Below are 15,671 nucleotides of genomic sequence, written 5' to 3' on the forward strand. Positions count from 1 at the left end.
CAGTCAATCACTGGTACAGTTGATTAGCTGTCTTATGTCAGATATCGAGAAAAGCTCATCTAAGTGAGACAATCCTACTATACTCATCAATGGGAATCGTCCGCATGGCTGGTTATCTTCCACAGTGAACAACAGTAGAAGACGGGAAAGGGATAAAAGGGGAACATTATATAACTATTCTCTTATAAACCATATTTATATGGTTTATGGGAGAATAGTTATATAATGTGTATAATGTGTCCCTTTTTCTCACCCCCCCTCCATCTATTTTGTTACATGCTGTCATATCTTGTCAGTCCACTAGGGACTTTTGTCTCATGTAAGTGTGTGAATACTCGGTATTATTATTTAGTTAGTTAGTAGATAAATGATTTAAACCAATTTGTGTAGTACTGAATAATGAGCCAGGCTGGGGGTTTTTCAGATCCAAGAAGATTATGACTGGTCAGAATGACGATATGATAAGAGGGAATGATTAATAAGATGACTGTTTATCGATTAAATAGATATAGACCTTATAGCATTTAATTCCGGAGATAGTAACTTGTTAACAACTTCTTCCGTGGTGCCCCAAATCCTAATGAGTTAAATCCTACATGATTAATTTAATCTGGTAACAATTAAACCTAGTTAGTGGATTAAATAAATAACAGCCATCAGATTAATGAAAGTAAATTCACGACAGTATCCACATCACCAACAAACTATCATGGACCAAATACACCAAGACCGTCGTGAAGAGGGCACGACAACGCCTATTCAGGAGACTGAAATAATTGGACCTGGGTTCTCATCCTCAAAAGGTTCTACAGCTGCACCATCGAGAGCGTCCTGGTTGCATCACAGCCTGGTATGGCAAGTGCTCGGTCTCCGACCGCAAGGCACTACAGAGGGTAGTGCGTACGGCCCAGTACATCACAGGGGCCAAGCTTCCTGCCATCCAGGACCTCTATACCAGGCAGTGTCAGAGGAAGGCCTTAAAACTTGTCAATGACTCCAGCCACCCTAGTCATAGACTGTTCTCTCTGCTACCGCACGACAAGCGGTACCGTAGTGCCAAGTCTAGGACCAAACCCCCAAGCCATAAGACTCCTGAACAGCTAATCAAATGGATACCTAGACTATTTGCATTGCCCCCCCCCCCTCCTGTTTATTATTATGCATAGTGACTCTACCTACATTTTGGGTGAATGTTTTTGTGTAAGGGTTGAAAGTGTGGCGAGTCAGTATGTATTTCCTCAATTACCTCGACTAACCTGTGCCCAAAACACCCGTACCCCCTGTATATAGCCTCACTACTGTTATTTTACTGCAGCTCTTTAATGATTATTTAAAACATTTTTTACTTATCTATTTTTTTTAACTTAACGCATGTTTTTCTAAAAAAAGCATTTTTGATTAAGGATTTGTAAGTCAGCATTTCACTGTAAGGTCTACCTACACCTGTTGTATTCGGCGCATCAGACATATCCAATTTGATTTGAAGACCAGTCAGTCGTTTTGATGCTCTCGAACACGGCCTGTGACTAGCTATTCTCCAAACCAAGTTACGCTAGTTTAACAATTTAGCTGTAGCAGGGAACAGCGCAGCGGCAGAAAAAAAATGTTACGCTCGTTCGTTACCTGACTGGCGAGGTTGAGTTTACAGAGACAACATCCACAGGAGAGAGAGAGAGGAGGAACATGGAATGAAGAAAATGACATTAAACAAAAAACACAATGAGGTTGGAATTACCGTGTCTTAAACCAACCGGAGAAGGTACACGCTTTCCCTCCCTTCTTTCATTGTGTGTTTGTTTTTGACCAATGAGTGAAAAATGAATGAAATAAATGTGCATCAATCTCGACAGTAACAGTTACGGATTAAGGAGTTGCCCTGTTTTTTTGTTGTCGTATTATATTTATTATTCGGGAAATGTCAACAAACGGATTGTTTTTTGTTAATTTGTAGACTTATAGCTATAACGTTATCAACTCTACTTTTGTATTTACAACTTTGAATGTTTTTTTAAACCAACGACAATATATCGTAGTGAAGTTCCATCGCTAGGCCATAGCAACAAATCAACTGCCAGTTAGCAACAAATCAACTAACGGTTAGCAAAGCTAGCTAGGTACAGTAACTTCCTGTGATACCGTATGTAGTTAGGTTAGCAAAGCTAGCTAGGTACAGTAACTTCCTGTGATACCTTAGGTAGTTAGGTTAGCAAACCTAGCTAGGTACAGTAACTTCCTGTGATACCGTATGTAGTTAGGTTAGCAAAGCTAGCTAGGTACAGTAACTTCCTGTGATACCGTAGGTAGTTAGGTTAGCAAAGCTAGCTAGGTACAGTAACTTCCTGTGATACCGTAGGTAGTTAGGTTAGCAAAGCTAGCTAGGTACAGTAACTTCCTGTGATACCGTATGTAGTTAGGTTAGCAAAGCTAGCTAGGTACAGTAACTTCCTGTGATACCGTAGGTAGTTAGGCAAATTAGCTGGTTATCAAAGCTAGCTAAATGTACATATTACAATAGGTACATTTTGATTGATTATCTAACTCACCAGATATCACCTGGCATTAACCACGTTAGGTAATTGGTTGAGGTAAAAGCCTACAGCTAGCCGACGCCGGTGAATCTGCCTGCTCTAGCTAACGTTAGCTAGGCGACTAGCAGCGACACCGGTTAGCGTGCTATCCAAAACCGCAACTAAATATGTTAGTTAGCCATCTCGCTAACTTGTGTTCGCTTTATAATGTAAATGTTATATTTTATAATCGATTGTCAACTACGACGACAACGCCAGGAAGACAACTAGCTAATGTTAGCTAGCATATCGATGTGTAGCAAGTTAGGACAACAGGTAAATGTTTCAGGCCTAGCTAACTAATCCCCCGTGATTAATGTGTTCAAGCTGTGTAAAAACATCAACGTCACGTACAATGTAAAAAATGAATAACGTCAACTAATTTGGTTCGTCGACCAACCTAAACAGATACACACAAAACCCTGTTCACACTAACTAGGCTAACAGTCAGCTACCTATCCAGGCAGCCTATAACTAGTTAGCGAGCTTGGGCCTAACTCGATTAGCTAACCAAATATTTTTACAGTAGGTCAGGCGTAAGTTTTCCAGATACCTGGCTAGATCGACTACTGAAAATCAAGCCAACCTATCTTATATTTGCATTGATCTTGTCAATGGCTGTATTGCAAGCATAACTTTGCCATATGACTAACACGAGCTAGTAGTAGTAGTACGTTGACTTTACATGGCTAGGCACTTGTTTAGTTGCTGTCTATGTTTGGATTATATTCTTGCTAGATACTTGTTTAGTTGCTGTCTATGTTTGGAGTATATTCTTGCTAGATACTTGTTTAGTTGCTGTCTATGTTTGGAGTATATTCTTGCTAGATACTTGTTTAGTTGCTGTCTATGTTTGGAGTATATTCTTGCTAGATACTTGTTTAGTTGCTGTCTATGTTTGTTGATGTTTGGATTATTCTTGCTTGTTTAGATATTCTTGCTACTTGTTTAGTTGCTGTCTATGTTTGGATTATATTCTTGCTAGATACTTGTTTAGTTGCTGTCTATGTTTGGAGTATATTCTTGCTAGATACTTGTTTAGTTGCTGTCTATGTTTGGAGTATATTCTTGCTAGATACTTGTTTAGTTGCTGTCTATGTTTGGATTATATTCTTGCTAGATACTTGTTTAGTTGCTGTCTATGTTTGGAGTATATTCTTGCTAGATACTTGTTTAGTTGCTGTCTATGTTTGGAGTATATTCTTGCTAGGTACTTGTTTAGTTGCTGTCTATGTTCGGAGTATATTCTTGCTACATACTTGTTTAGTTGCTGTCTATGTTTGGAGTATATTCTTGCTACATACTTGTTTAGTTGCTGTCTATGTTTGGAGTATATTCTTGCTACATACTTGTTTAGTTGCTGTCTATGTTTGGAGTATATTCTTGCTACATACTTGTTTAGTTGCTGTCTATGTTTGGAGTATATTCTTGCTACATACTTGTTTAGTTGCTGTCTATGTTTGGAGTATATTCTTGCTACATACTTGTTTAGTTGCTGTCTATGTTCGGAGTATATTCTTGCTAGGTACTTGTTTAGTTGCTGTCTATGTTTGGATTATATTCTTGCTCGCTACGTACTGATGTTCTCCCTTGCCACTCCTTAAACCAAACAAACCCAAAACGAAAGCCTTTTTTTAGTTTTTTTTTGCTGTTATCCAACTGGCAGTATCACTTAAGATGAATTACTAAAGAGTCTTATTCCTAAAACCACCCAGCCATCACATTTTGAACGAGACAATGGATTCCCCTGGCTGTGTTTACAAACATATCCTCTTGTTTATTATGAAGTGAGACAACTGTGTCATTTGTAGAAATTCATCACAACACAAGCTACCACTAAACAGTCTTTGAAATGTGTCATCAGCACAGCAGCGAAACTGTAAAAGCTAGAGATTAAGTAACCACAGAGTAAGGCCTACCCGGCTGGATGTGGATGTGGATATTTGTGGCTTTGCTGCACACCACAGAAATCAGCTGCACATGTAGGAGGGTCTGAATTTAAGGTCATATTGTGTGGTGTTGTGATGATAGTCTCAGTCATAACTGATCAGATGCATATGTCAGGAGCAAGAGGTTACGTGGTATTCCTCCCAAATGGCACCCTTTTGACCACAGCCCAAGGGCACTATATAGGGAAAAGGGAGCCATTTGGGACACTTCAATGGATAGAGACCTTGTTGTTCCGCCTGTCTCTCTGTCTCTCTGGGGCTGTGAAACTGGTTCGTTGAGAATAACAGATAATCCCATAAAAACATGACAGTTCCTGTTCATGACTGACAGTCTCTCTGCTGTGCTAGTTATCAAGACAGACTAGCCTGGTTGACAGTCTCTCTGCTGTGCTAGTTATCAAGACACACTAGCTTGGTTGACAGTCTCTCTGCTGTGCTAGTTATCAAGACCGACTAGCCTGGTTGACAGTCTCTTTGCTGTGCTAGTTATCAAGACAGACTAGCCTGGTTGACAGTCTCTGCTGTGCTAGTTATCAAGACAGACTAGCCTGGTTGACAGTCTCTGCTGTGCTAGTTATCAAGACAGACTAGCCTGTTTGACAGTCTCTGCTGTGCTAGTTATCAAGACAGACTAGCCTGGTTGACAGTCTCTCTTTTGTGCTAGTTATTTAGACAGACTAGCCGGGTTGACAGTCTCTCTGCTGTGCTAGTTATCAAGACAGACTAGTCTGGTTCACAGTCTCTGCTGTGCTAGTTATCAAGACAGACTAGTCTGGTTGACAGTCTCTCTGCTGTGCTAGTTATCAAGACAGACTAGTCTGGTTCACAGTCTCTGCTGTGCTAGTTATCAAGACAGACTAGCTTGGTTGACAGTCTCTCTTCTGTGCTAGTTATTTAGACAGACTTGCCTGGTTGACAGTCTCTCTGCTGTGCTAGTTATTTAGACAGACTGGCCTGTTTGACAGTCTCTCTTCTGTGCTAGTTATGAAGACAGACTGATAGTTTAGCCTGGTCCCAGATCTTCGTATTATTATTTGTAATCCACGATAGGAGTTGGCTGCTATACAATACAAACAGATCTGAGAACAGGCTAGGTTACTAGTGATAGATTGGGTGATGGGTATGGGGCTAAATGGATGCCATGTGGCCTTGCTGGTCTCTTTCTGTAACCTGACCCCCAATGGAAGCCGGAGAGGTATAGGCTGGTCTCTCTGTAACCTGACCCCCAATGGAAGCCAGAGAGGTATAGGCTGGTCTCTCTGTAACCTGACCCCCAATGGAAGCCGGAGAGGTATAGGCTGGTCTCTCTGTAACCTGACCCCCAATGGAAGCCAGAGAGGTATAGGCTGGTCTCTCTGTAACCTGACCCCCAATGGAAGCCGGAGAGGTATAGGCTGGTCTCTCTGTAACCTGACCCCCAATGGAAGCTGGATAGGTATAGGCTGGTCTCTCTGTAACCTGACCCCCAATGGAAGCCAGAGAGGTATAGGCTGGTCTCTCTGTAACCTGACCCCCAATGGAAGCTGGAGAGGTATAGGTTGGTCTCTGTGTAACCTGACCCCCACCTGAAGCCGGAGAGGTATAGGCTGGTCTCTGTGTAACCTGACCCCCAATGGAAGCTGGAGAGGTATAGGCTGGTCTCTCTGTAACCTGACCCCCAATGGAAGCCAGAGAGGTATAGGCTGGTCTCTGTGTAACCTGACCCCCACCTGAAGCCGGAGAGGTATAGGTTGGTCTCTGTGTAACTTGACCCCACCTGAAGCCAGAGAGGTATAGGCTGGTCTCTGTGTAACCTGACCCCACCTGAAGCCTGAGAAGTATAGGCTGGTCTCTGTGTAGGCTGGTCCCAACCTGAACCTGCCAGAGAGAGGAAAAGGCTGGTCTCTGTGTAACTTGACCCCCACCTGAAGCCAGAGAGGAAAAGGCTGGTCTCTGTGTAACTTGAACCCACCTGAAGCATGAGAGGTATAGGCCTATACATCACCAGCAACAAACAATACCCCCTGTGTGTGTGTGTGTGTGTGTGTGTGTGTGTACAAAACATTAGCAACACTTTCCTAATATTTAGATGCACCCCCTTTTGCCCTCAGAACAGCCTCAATTAATCTGTGCATGGACTCTGCAAGGTGTCCACAGGGATGCTGGCCCATGTTGACTTCAATGCTTCCCACAGTTGTGTCAAGTTGGCTGGATGACCTTTGGGTTGCGCTGCTTTATCTTGGCCAGGTCGCAGTTGTAAATGAGAACTTGTTCTCAACTGGCCTACCTGGTTAAATAAAGTTGGGGAAAAAATAACTAAATAGCATTCGCCTGGTTCGTCTGTCATGGAAAGAGCAGGTGTTCCTAATGTTTTGTACACTACAACCCACACAGTAAAATACAGTAGGGGGATGTTCCACAGCCTACACATTTTCTTTCTTGCTTAAGATTCCTGCTAGGTCTAGCTATAGCGTGATGTTGATGTATTCCTGCTAGGTCTAGCTATAGCATGTTGTTGATGGATTCCTGCTAGGTCTAGCTATAGCATGATGTTGATGGATTCCTGCTAGGTCTAGCTATAGCATGATGTTGATGGATTCCTACTAGGTCTAGCTATAGCATGATGTTGATGGATTCCTGATAGGTCTAGCTATAGCATGTTGTTGATGGATTCCTGCTAGGTCTAGCTATAGCATGATGTTGATGTATTCCTGCTAGGTCTAGCTATAGCATGATGTTGATGGATTCCTACTAGGTCAAGCTATAGCATGATGTTGATGGATTCCTACTAGGTCTAGCTATAGCATGATGTTGATGGATTCCTGCTAGGTCTAGCTATAGCATGATGTTGATGGATTCCTACTAGGTCTAGCTATAGCATGTTGTTGATGGATTCCTGCTAGGTCTAGCTATAGCATGATGTTGATGGATTCCTACTAGGTCAAGCTATAGCATGATGTTGATGGATTCCTGCTAGGTCTAGCTATAGCATGTTGTTGATGGATTCCTGCTAGGTCTAGCTATAGCATGATGTTGATGTATTCCTGCTAGGTCTAGCTATAGCATGTTGTTGATGGATTCCTGCTAGGTCTAGCTATAGCATGATGTTGATGGATTCCTGCTAGGTCTAGCTATAGCATGATGTTGATGGATTCCTGCTAGGTCTAGCTATAGCATGATGTTGATGTATTCCTGCTAGGTCTAGCTATAGCATGTTGATGGATTCCTGCTAGGTCTAGCTATAGCATGATGTTGATGGATTCCTGCTAGGTCTAGCTATAGCATGTTGTTGATGGATTCCTGCTAGGTCTAGCTATAGCATGATGTTGATGGATTCCTGCTAGGTCTAGCTATAGCATGTTGTTGATGGATTCCTGCTAGGTCTAGCTATAGCATGATGTTGATGGATTCCTGCTAGGTCTAGCTATAGCATGATGTTGATGGATTCCTACTAGGTCTAGCTATAGCATGTTGTTGATGGATTCCTACTAGGTCTAGCTATAGCATGATGTTGATGGATTCCTGCTAGGTCTAGCTATAGCATGATGTTGATGGATTCCTGCTAGGTCTAGCTATAGCATGTTGTTGATGGGGTTTTAAAAAATGGTATACCACTTTTCCAGACATTTTAAAGATCTGTTAATCTGTAAGATTTGTGTGGGACTATCTGGACCAAATGAACCTATTGCCTACCAAAAGGCTCTTTATAAGACGGAAAGATGGAGTCTAATCTTAGATGAAATGTCTGTGACTTCAACCAGAGAGACAAAACCCCTCTAGATTGCTGACCTGCATAGATGTCTAATAATACCAGGCCTGTTGAGATCAGCATACTCCTGTCTGCTGCGTGTTCAACCCAAATATCTCTACTGTGTGTTTGTACACGCACTGCAAGTCATCCTTGGGCCATATTACCATGGTAGGTTACCATGTATCATATAGTTTGAAACCACTTTCTCTTTGGCTTATCTTACTTTATTTTGTCAGTGTAAAGACAGCCTAAGTCATGTTATGCCCACACTGTGTCCCAACTGGCAACCTAGTATCTATTACAGCCATTCTGTCAACACTGTGTCCCAACTGGCAACCTAGTATCTATTACAGCCATTCTGTCCACACTGTGTCCCAACTGGCAACCTAGTATCTATTACAGCCATTCTGTCAACACTGTGTCCCAACTGGCAAACTAGTATCTATTACAGCCATTCTGTCAACACTGTGTCCCAACTGGCAACCTAGTATCTATTACAGCCATTCTGTCCACACTGTGTCCCAACTGGCAAACTAGTATCTATTACAGCCATTCTGTCCACACTGTGTCCCAACTGGCAAACTAGTATCTATTACAGCCATTCTGTCCACACTGTGTCCCAACTGGCAACCTAGTATCTATTACAGCCATTCTGTCCACACTGTGTCCCAACTGGCAACCTAGTATCTATTACAGCCATTTTGTCCACACTGTGTCCCAACTGGCAACCTAGTATCTATTACAGCCATTCTGTCAACACTGTGTCCCAACTGGCAAACTAGTATCTATTACAGCCATTCTGTCCATACTGTGTCCCAACTGGCAACCTAGTATCTATTACAGCCATTCTGTCCACACTGTGTCCCAACTGGTAAACTAGTATCTATTACAGCCATTCTGTCCACACTGTGTCCCAACTGGCAAACTAGTATCTATTACAGCCATTCTGTCCACACTGTGTCCCAACTGGCAAACTAGTATCTATTACAGCCATTCTGTCCACACTGTGTCCCAACTGGCAAACTAGTATCTATTACAGCCATTCTGTCCACACTGTGTCCCAACTGGCAACCTAGTATCTATTACAGCCATTCTGTCCACACTGTGTCCCAACTGGCAACCTAGTATCTATTACAGCCATTCTGTCCACACTGTGTCCCAACTGGCAAACTAGTATCTATTACAGCCATTCTGTCCACACTGTGTCCCAACTGGCAAACTAGTATCTATTACAGCCATTCTGTCCACACTGTGTCCCAACTGGCAACCTAGTATCTATTACAGCCATTCTGTCCACACTGTGTCCCAACTGGCAACCTAGTATCTATTACAGCCATTCTGTCCACACTGTGTCCCAACTGGCAAACTAGTATCTATTACAGCCATTCTGTCCACACTGTGTCCCAACTGGCAAACTAGTATCTATTACAGCCACTCTGTCAACACTGTGTCCCAACTGGCAAAATAGTATCTATTACAGCCACTCTGTCAACACTGTGTCCCAACTGGCAAACTAGTATCTATTACAGCCATTCTGTCCACACTGTGTCCAAACTGGCAACCTATTTCCCGTAGTGCACTACTTTTGACCAGGGCCAATGTGAAGTGTGTCAGCTCCATTCATTAGGCTGCACTTCTATCTGCAACAAGCCCAGGTAAACATCACCTCTCTGAGCAGTGGACAGCCCAGTTAAAAAATATATTTTTTGACTCATCAATCTACATACAATACCCGATAGTGACAAAGCAAAAATAGTTTTTTAGAAATGTTTGTACGTTTATAGAAAATACCAAACTGAAATATCACATTTACATAAGTATTCAGACCCTTTAATCAGTACTTTGTTGACGCACCTTTGTCAGTGATTACAGCCTCAAGTCTTCTTGGGTATGACTCTACAGTCTTGACACACCTGTATTTGGGGTGTTTCTCCCATTCTTCTCTGCAGATCCTCTCAATCTCTGTCAGGTTGGATGGGGAACGTCGCTATTTTCAGGTCTCTCCAGGTCGGGACTCTGGTTGGGCCACTTAAGGACATGCAGAGTCCCGAAGCCACTCTTGTGTTGTCTTGGCTGTGTGCTAAGTCTCGTTGTCCTGTTGGAAGGTGAACCTTCGCCCCAGTCTGAGGTCCGGCTTGTTCTGGAGCAGGTTTTCAAAAGGATCTCTGTACTTTGCTCCGTTCATCTTTACCTTGGTCTTGACTAGTCTCCCAGTTCCTGCCGCTGAACAACATCCACACAGCATGATGCTGCCACCACCGTCTTCACCTTAGTGATGTTGCCAGGTTTCCTTCAGATGTGCAGCTTGGCATTCAGGCCAAAGAGTTCAATCTTGGTTTCATCAAACCAGAGAACCTTGTTCCTCATGGTCCGAGAGTCCTTTATGTGCCTTTTGGCAAACTCCAAGCGGGCTGTCATGTGCCTTTTACTGAGGATTGGCTTCCGTCTGGCCACTCTACCATAAAGGCCTGATTAGTGGAGTGCTGCAGAGATAGTTGTCCTTCTGGAAGGTTCTCCCATCTCCATAGAGGAACTCTGGAGCTCTGTCAGAGTCCCCAACAGGTTCTTGGTCATCTTCCTAACCAAGGACCGTCTCCCCCGATTGCTCAGTTTGGCCCGGCGGCCAGCTCTAGGAAAAGTCTAGGTGGTTCCAAATTTCTTTAATTTATGAATGATGGAGCCACTGTGTTCTTGAGGGCCTTCAATGCTGCAGACATGTTTATTCTACCCTTCCTTAGATCTGTGTCTCGACACAATCCTGTCTCTGAGCTCTACGGACAATTTCATGGCTAGGTTTTTTGCTCTGACATGCACTGTCAACTGTGGGACCGTATATAGACAGTTGTGTGCCTTTCCAAATCATGTCCAATCAAATTGAATTTTACCACAGGTGGAGACCAATCAAGTTGTGGAAACATCTCAGGGATGATCAATGGAAATGGGATGCACCTGAGCTCCATTTTTTGCTGTATAAGACCAAACAATTGACTAGTCAAGTAAATGGGGTCAGCTCTGTGTTCGTATATAAATTAAATTTATTCATATAGCCCTTCGTACATCAGCTGATGTCACAAAGTGCTGTACAAAAACCCAGCCTAAATCCCCAAACAGCAAGCAATGCAGGTGTAGAAGCACGGTGGCTAGGAAAAATTCCCTAGAAAGGCCAGAACCTAGGAAGAAACCTAGAGAGGAACCAGGCTATGTGGGGTGGCCAGTCCTCTTCTGGCTGTGCCGGGTGGAGATTATAACAGAACATGACCAAGATGTTCAAATGTTCATAGATGACCAGCAGGGTCAAATAATATTAATCACAGTGGTTGTCGAGGGTGCAACACGTCAGCACCTCGGTAGTAAATGCCAGTTGGCTTTTCATAGCCGATCATTGCGAGTCTCTCTACCTCTCCTGTTGTCTCTGGAGAGTTGGAAACAGCAGGTCTGGGACAGGTAGCACGTCCGGTGAACAGCTCAGGGTTCCATAGCCTGATGATTTTATTTCGCTACATCAAGTAGTGTCTTATAAGTGGGCTTGGGTGGTATTAAGATTGTCATACCATCATACCGACCTTATGCCATACCCGAATATTCGATAATACCAGCACTGAACACAAGGGGCGCGGTTTTCAAACCTCACTGATACTCTATAATCCGAAGGTTAGCAATGCTAACAAGTACATGTAAAATCCATTAGAATATGCTTACTAAATGCTAACAAGTTCATTGCGAACATTTTGTACAGTTTCTGACCTAAACTATACAAGTAACTCAAAAAAGGCTACACAGTTTGCTGTACTCACAAAACAAATCTCAGCCAGGAGGGGATTTCTCTGCTGTTGCCAAGCAAATGCTTGATTTTGGTAGACCCTAACCACATAATTAGATAGCTAACCAGCTACTAAATTAGCAAACCAAAAGCACAACTGCAGAGCATTTAGCATATTTTAGACAGTTAACTTAATAGTGATAAGATATCTAGCAGGCAAAGATTTCGTTGTGAATTCCATACTGTAACTCGGTCACCTGGCGCGTGTTGAACAACTGAGTGAATCACACGGCTCCGGTCTCTGGTCGTTGTGTTTTTATAAACAGACACCACGTGACTGGGAACTACTGTAAGCTACATAATAATGTTATTTATCCCCTAACCAGGGACATCACTAGACATTCAGAACATCCGGGTCTCAGCCCTGAAGACTCCGGAGGGGGTGAGGATTTGATTCCTGCGTGGCCCCGCACTCTTGCCCTCGCATGCTAGCAGTGAACATTTAGCAAAAAGACAACGCGATGTTGCATGTCTCACTGCTTTGTTCCATGCGCTGTGCTCTCCTGACGCCTAATAATGAACACTTCTTAATATTGACCACGTGTTGTTCCAAATACATCGTTACAGCTGGCGATTTTGTAGCTTTATTTGCATTGACATGAAATCAAAATGCCTCAACACCACATGGTATCAATAACATGCAGAAATAAGCCACCGTGACAAATAAAGTTTGATTTGAAAACCAATGGAACTGGCTACTGGTTTCAAATGGTAAATCAGAATATATTGGTCACCTAAACATACTTAACAGGGAAATGTTTGTGTTCCTATCTCCAACAGTGCAGTAATATCTAACAATACACAAGGGGCTCCGGAGTGGCGCAGCGGTCTCAGGCACTGCATCTCAGTGCTAGAGGCGTCACTACAGACCCTGGTTCGATTCCAGGCTGTATCACAACCGGCTGTGATTGGGGGTCCCATAGAGCGGCGCGCAATTGGTCCAGCATCGTCTGGGTTTGGCCGGGGTAGGCCGCCATTGTAAATACGAATTTGTTCTTAAAAAAATATATATATTTCACCTTTATTTAACCAGGTAGGCTAGTTGAGAACAAGTTCTCATTTGCAACTGCGACCTGGCCAAGATAAAGCAAAGCAGTGTGAACAGACAACACAGAGTTACACATGGAGAAAACAATAAACAAGTCAATAACACAGTAGAAAAAAAGGGGAGTCTATATACATTGTGTGCAAAAGGCATGAGGAGGTAGGCGAATAATTACAATTTTGCAGATTAACACTGGAGTGAAAAATGATCAGATGGTCATGTACAGGTAGAGATATTGGTGTGCAAAAGAGCAGAAAAGTAAATAAATAAAAACAGTATGGGGATGAGGTAGGTAAAAATGGGTGGGCTGTTTACCGATAGACTATGTACAGCTGCAGCAATCAGATAGCTGCTCAGATAGCAGATGTTTGAAGTTGGTGAGGGAGATAAAAGTCTGCAACTTCAGCGATTTTTGCAATTAGTTCCAGTCACAGGCAGCAGAGAACTGGAACGAAAGGCGGCCAAATGAGGTGTTGGCTTTAGGGATGATCAGTGAGATACACCTGCTGGAGCGCATGCTACGGATTGGTGTTGCCATCGTGACCAGTGAACTGAGATAAGGCGGAGCTTTACCTAGCATGGACTTGTAGATGACCTGGAGCCAGTGGGTCTGGCGACGAATATGTAGCGAGGGCCAGCCGACTAGGGCATACAGGTCGCAGTGGTGGGTGGTATAAGGTGCTTTAGTGACAAAACGGATGGCACTGTGATAAACTGCATCCAGTTTGCTGAGTAGAGTGTTGGAGGCAATTTTGTAGATGACATCGCCGAAGTCGAGGATCGGTAGGATAGTCAGTTTTACTAGGGTAAGTTTGGCGGCGTGAGTGAAGGAGGCTTTGTTGCGGAATAGAAAGCCGACTCTAGATTTGATTTTCGATTGGAGATGTTTGATATGAGTCTGGAAGGAGAGTTTACAGTCTAGCCAGACACCTAGGTACTTATAGATGTCCACATATTCAAGGTCGGAACCATCCAGGGTGGTGATGCTGGTCAGGCGAGCGGGTGCAGGCAGCGAACGGTTGAAAAGCATGCATTTGGTTTTACTAGCGTTTAAGAGCAGTTGGAGGCCACGGAAGGAGTGTTGTATGGCATTGAAGCTCGTTTGGAGGTTAGATAGCACAGTGTCCAAGGACGGGCCGGATGTATATAGAATGGTGTCGTCTGCGTAGAGGTGGATCAGGGAACTGCCCGCAGCAAGAGCAACATCATTGATATATACAGAGAAAAGAGTCGGCCCGAGGATTGAACCCTGTGGCACCCCCATAGAGACTGTCAGAGGACCAGACAGTTCTTAACTGACTTTCCTAGTTAAATAAAGGTTGAATAAATAAATAACAATACACACATCTCATATTAAAAGAATGGAATTAAGAAATGTATAAATATTAGGACGTGCAATGTCGGGGTGGCATTGACTACAATACAGTTGAATACAGTATAGACATATGAAATGAATGAAATAGTATGTAAACATTAAAGTGATTCCATGTCTATGTATATGGGGCAGCAGCCTCTAAGGTGCAGGGTTGAGTAATCAGGTGGTTACTTTAACAGCCTGATGGCCTTGAGATAGAAGCTGTTTTTCAGTCTCTCGGTCCCAGCTTTGATCATGTCCTTAATGATCTTTATATATGGAAGTCTATTTATTAAATAATTGCTTCCACTGATATGGTCCGATTTTTGCCTAGGCTACTTTGAAGCAAGGTTAAACATGCCTCATAATATGTAGTAAAACGTCCTTGATGTCTTTTATTCCCCCAGTAAGACAAGTGTCCTTGATGTCTTTATTGTACAGACAGTCTTTTGGCGGCGACTCAGAGTTGTCGTTCTGTCTGTCCACAACAGCTGACATGAGAGTGGGAGGTCCGTTCCTCTAAGCAGAGAGCTGGGCTGGAGAGGGAGGGGTGATAGGACAGACAGAGGCAGAGAGCGCTAGAGAGAGAGCTTGGCCCGGAAAAGAGAGAGCACGAGAGAGGGGGGTGATATGACAGACAGAGGCAGAGAGCGCTAGAGAGAGAGCTTGGCCGGGAAAAGAGAGAGCGCGAGAGAGGGGGGTGATAGGACAGACGGAGGCAGAGGGCGCTAGAGAGAGAGCTTGGCCGGGAAAAGTGAGAGCGCGAGAGAGGGGGGTGATAGGACAGAGTGGCAACGAGCACTAGAGCGAGAGCTTGGCTGGGGAAGCGAGAGAGCGAGGGGGGTGATAGGACAGACGGAGGCAGAGAGCGCTAGAGAGAGAGCTTGGCCGGGAAAAGAGAGAGCGCGAGAGAGGGGGGTGATAGGACAGAGTGGCAACGAGCACTAGAGCGAGAGCTTGGCTGGGGAAGCAAGAGAGCGAGGGGGGTGATAGGACAGACGGAGGCAGAGGGTGCTAGAGAGAGAGCTTGGCTGGGAAAAGAGAGAGGGGGGTGATAGGACAGAGTGGAAACGAGCATTAGAGCGAGAGCTTGGCTGGGGTAGCGAGAGAGCGAGGGGGGTGATAGGACAGAGTGGCAACGAGCATTAGAGCGAGAGCTTGGCTGGGGTAGCGAGAGAGCGAGGGGGGTGATAGGACAGAGTGGCA

At 43.9% G+C, this 15,671-nt stretch overlaps 1 protein-coding gene across 7 annotated transcripts in view; it reads left to right on the forward strand.

The window, feature by feature from the left end:
- The first annotated feature begins 1,585 nt into the window (after positions 1-1,585).
- The window catches only part of LOC115125426 (casein kinase I-like), a 72,795-nt gene continuing 58,709 nt past the window's right edge, over positions 1,586-15,671 (forward strand). The window contains exon 1 of one of the 7 annotated variants that reach the window (XM_065013844.1): positions 1,586-1,759. The gene's annotated coding sequence lies outside the window, so the exon portion shown is untranslated. Of the gene's footprint in view, positions 1,760-2,576; positions 2,844-15,671 lie in introns of those variants that run through there. The other 6 variants (XM_065013840.1, XM_065013845.1, XM_065013843.1 and 3 more) reach the window with 6 other exon arrangements.

The sequence above is a fragment of the Oncorhynchus nerka genome, linkage group LG9b (assembly GCF_034236695.1).
Source record: "Oncorhynchus nerka isolate Pitt River linkage group LG9b, Oner_Uvic_2.0, whole genome shotgun sequence".
Classification (NCBI taxonomy): Eukaryota; Metazoa; Chordata; class Actinopteri; order Salmoniformes; family Salmonidae; genus Oncorhynchus; species Oncorhynchus nerka.